This window comes from Ambystoma mexicanum, chromosome 6q (genome assembly GCF_040938575.1).
Source record: "Ambystoma mexicanum isolate Mex_15411 chromosome 6q, UKY_AmexF1_1, whole genome shotgun sequence".
NCBI lineage: Eukaryota > Metazoa > Chordata > Amphibia > Caudata > Ambystomatidae > Ambystoma > Ambystoma mexicanum.
In genome coordinates, this window is record NC_090937.1 from 715,672,324 (window position 1) to 715,676,659 (window position 4,336).

Below are 4,336 nucleotides of genomic sequence, written 5' to 3' on the forward strand. Positions count from 1 at the left end.
CCAGTGTAGTAATCATCTCCCCATAGAAGAATCTCTTGTTGGCCTGTGTATGTTAGCAGTTCCACATTGAAAACCCCCTCATTTGTCCGTGTAGATCCTTAGTATTTATGTGAGTAAATCAATTAATTCCCCCATTTAATTTCACAGGATCAGGATTGGTGGCATTCGAAACCAGCAATCTTTGTCACAGTGTTTTTGTTAATTGTTTTAGGTATAAAGCATTGCCCAAAATAATTAATCCCATTGTAATCTGAGAAACAAATTTGTCCCTGTGTTTAAATTGAGCTTTGATAAACGAATTTCCATTTGCTAATGTATTTTCCCTTTGCATTTGTCATCCTGAACCAAAACCGATTTCCCTGTGTGAGTTAACCCCTTCCCCAGAGCCGACCTGTCATTTGCTCTGTCATTCTACCCCAAAACCGATGGTCCTATTGTGAACTACCACTTTCCCAAAGCTTACCTGTCACTTGCAGCCTCAGTAAAGAAAAAAAATGAATTCCATATGCATTTTCTTTTCCCTTGAATTTGTGCTTAACATCCCTAAAAACGATTTTCCTATTCTATTCCCCTTTCCCTATAGTGCTGTTACAACAAATTTCCATGTGCATTCCCTTTCCATTGCCCAGGTGTTGAATCTCCTAAAAAACGATTTTCCTACTCTGTTTCTAATTCCCCTTTGCGTGCTGACTAGTATTCTCTAAAGCCCTGCCTGTCTTCTTAGTGTAAGCAGTCCGAATTCCCGCATGTTCTGTTCCATAGCAGTTGTGTTAAATAATTACAACTTTGTAATTTGGCAGAAAAGGATTGTTGTGAGATACAGGCGCCCTGACAGTTAGATATGTTGAGCAAGGGCTGCAGAATGAGGCAAGGGTTGAGGGCAACCTGCCAACGTTGCCAACGGTATGTAAATGAGACAGAGGGTTGTTTGCCTGGTCTCTGCGCACAAAGACACAAATCAACTAAAGTTAGCATAAAGTTTAATTGAAGAGTTCTTGAAAAGCCTTTGGGAAATTCATAAATCAGCCTGACACGTGTTTCGAGCTGAAGTGCTCGTCATCAGAGGCTGGTGATTCTATACATGATTATACAAAGATCCAAAACATCAAAACAAAGCAGGGGTCAACAAAAATAAAACATAAAGGGTTGGCATTGTTATACCAACAGTCACAGTTCCAAGTAAGGGGTACATGAGGGTCCGCACCCGCAAAATGTTAAATCACAAAGATCAACAAAGACAACGGATAAGCATAATATGCCAACATATGATTGCATAAATAAAAATTATGAACAATTAATCGAATTGCATATTTTGTAAAATAAAGGATATAGTAAGTGCATCCATAATTACCAGAGTTGTTGCAAGATAAATAGTTTGGAAGAGAAACAAAAATAAATACGAATTGACATCAATTAGTAGTCCAAAAACATGTTTTAACAAAAGCATGAGAGGTAATGTCTCTCCCACTCAATGGGCACACCCAAAAGATCAATTAACTGAAAAAACAAAGGAGTTACCTTATTTTCCTTGTGAATCAGCCCAGACTGAGGAATTTATTGGAGAATATAGCATGTAGTTAGAGAAGGTCAATATAGGGTAAGGCACTCATAAAATGGTGCTAACTAAAAAGGCATTACTGAGGTTCAAAGTGCTTACCAGTAAATGATTAGTCGTCCAGATCAATAAATAACGTGGGCTCAACTGTTGGAGAAAGGTAAATAGATCCTATTCACTATGACTATTCGTCATTGCATACAACTGAGCACTGTAAAGTTCATGATGCGAACGAATAAAGAATAGGTAAAGCGATGCATACCTAAATTAAACGCTTCCGATGCGTGAGAGATCTGCAAGCCGCGTGAGTAAGCAATTTGCACAGAGACGATTGAATGGGAGAGAAAGGAAGAAAAAAGAGATAGGCTAATTAGCTAACAATATGATATATAATGAGGATTAATTGTTCACATGCGTAGCCCCTCAGACTGATAATAAGTCTAAGGGCATACGCAAAAGACCCACACTCACCAGCGTCTCCGCCGATGTAAACTGGAGCCGAAGCTCCGTGGCCGACGCCGCCAAAGATAAACAGTGCGGCGCTCACGTCAGTAGCTGAAGCGTACGCGGTCGTACGCGTGGCTGGCTCATGATAGCCGCCATGTTGTAGTATGTTTACTGGCGCGTACCGCGCTTAATTGTTCTAGATGTTATATAATACCAGAGGTCGAACGACACATTAAAGACCAATGGTTATATGAGTGTATACTCCGATCACCTGAGACCCTTAAGTCTCAATGTTGTGATATGAAAATTGGAGGGAGAGTCACTGAAAATTGCACATGGTGGGACACGTAATGATACATGAAGATGAAAAATTAAATAAGAACCCATAAGTGATTATGGTGCAATTAATTAATGCAAGTTTATTTGAACACGAAAACAGAGTCATGTATGTATAGCCCAAAAAAGAAAAAAAGTAAAAGACTTTGGGAGAGAAGAACAGGGGGAGGACCAAGACTGGCCCACTGCAGTGGGCTATTTTGGGAGCCCAGCAGACATACTCTGATGTGCCTAGGAGATAGCCTGTATTCCTTATGCCCTGAAAACAAAAGTCTAATGTTAAACCAAATTTCGGCATGCCAGATGGACAAAGGAACAATTAATTCTGTATAAGAAGGAGTGGTAATGTTTTCATCGGGCGGGAGAGACAACCTTGCATGCGAAGTACATTTACATTGTTAAGTAATACCAACTGATTGGTTCCTTGTAGTAGTGTGTGTAGTCTAGTATCTATTAGAGGAACACAGATAGTTCATGGTCAGTGTTGAGACCGTGTGCGACAGTGCGATACTGGCAAATGAGTCTGGCTTCCAATTGTCTTAATTTCAGCACTAGGTTGCCTCCCCGTTGAGGCAACGTAACATTTACCATGCCTACAAATCTGATATTGGACTTGTCATCAAGTTGGTGTTCCCTTTGCCAATGTGTTGCCAATGGATATTTCGAGTCCTGATTAGAGATAGTGGACAGATGTTCCCGAATTCTTATCTTTAGTGGTCTGATAGTACTGCCAATATAGTGCTTGCCGCACACACATAGAATGCAATATACACAAAATTTAGAGTTGCAGTTAATAAAGGAATTCATTCGGTGTACACCCAGTTTACCAAAGTCAATTGCACTAGTTACTAAGGCATAGTCACACATCAAACAGTTCCCACATCTGTTAAAACCGTGGCTGCCTGCCTGCTCTAGCCAGGTCTTTACTGGTTGTTCATTAGTCATAAAAGATGGTGACAAAATGCTTTTTAAATTTGCTGCTTTGCTAAAGATAAAACTGGGTTGAGGGTCTAACCAAGATATAATATCGTGGTCAAGTTGGAGTAAATGGCAGTGTTTTTTAACAATGGTATACACGTCTGAACTATCTGCATTAAACCTCGTAATAAATTGAAGTTTCTTACTGTACGGAGCTTGCGTTTTAACTTTGGGAGTAAGCAGATCGCTTCTCTTCAGACCCATGACTGATGCTTCAGCTTGTTTAACAGCATGCTTATCATAGCCTCTTGACAATAATTGTCTACATATGAATTGACATTCCTCTTGAAAATCACCATTATTCGAACAATTCCTTCTTGCTCTTATGAATTCACCTTTAGGTATATTACGAATGACAGACTTCTTATGGCAGCTAGAAGCATGCAATACAGAGTTGACAGCCTTATCGGCGCCCAACGTGGGGCTCGAACCCACGACCCTGAGATTAAGAGTCTCATGCTCTACCGACTGAGCTAGCCGGGCCACGTTGGGAATTGTTCGAATTTTTTTTTCGTTCGCATCAAGAACTTTACAGTGCTCAGTTGTATGTAATGACGAATAGTCATAGTGAATAGGATCTATTTACCTTTCTCCAACAGTTGAGCCCACGTTATTTATTGATCTGGATGACTAATAATTTACTGGTAAGCACTTTGAACCTCAGTAATGCCTTTTTAGTTAGCACCATTTTATGAGTGCATTACCCTATATTGACCTTCTCTAACTACATGCTATATTCTCCAATAAATTCCTCAGTCTGGGCTGATTCACAAGGAAAATAAGGTAACTCCTTCGTTTTTTCAGTTAATTGATCTTTTGGGTTTGCCCATTGAGTGGGAGAGACATTACCTCTCATGCTTTTGTTAAAACATGTTTTTGGACTACTAATTGATGTCAATGTTTCTCTTCCAAACTATTTATCTTGCAACGACTCTGGTAATTATGGATGCACTTACTATATCCTTTATTTTACAAAATATGCAATTCGATTAATTGTTCATAATTTTTATTTATGCAATC

The 4,336-nt window shown here is 39.5% G+C and overlaps 1 non-coding gene across 1 annotated transcript; it reads right to left on the bottom strand.

The window, feature by feature from the left end:
* Positions 1-3,726: 3,726 nt before the first annotated feature.
* TRNAK-CUU (transfer RNA lysine (anticodon CUU)) lies at positions 3,727-3,799 on the bottom strand. The gene has a single exon. It is a non-coding gene; the product is annotated as a tRNA-Lys (tRNA).
* Positions 3,800-4,336: the final 537 nt, after the last annotated feature.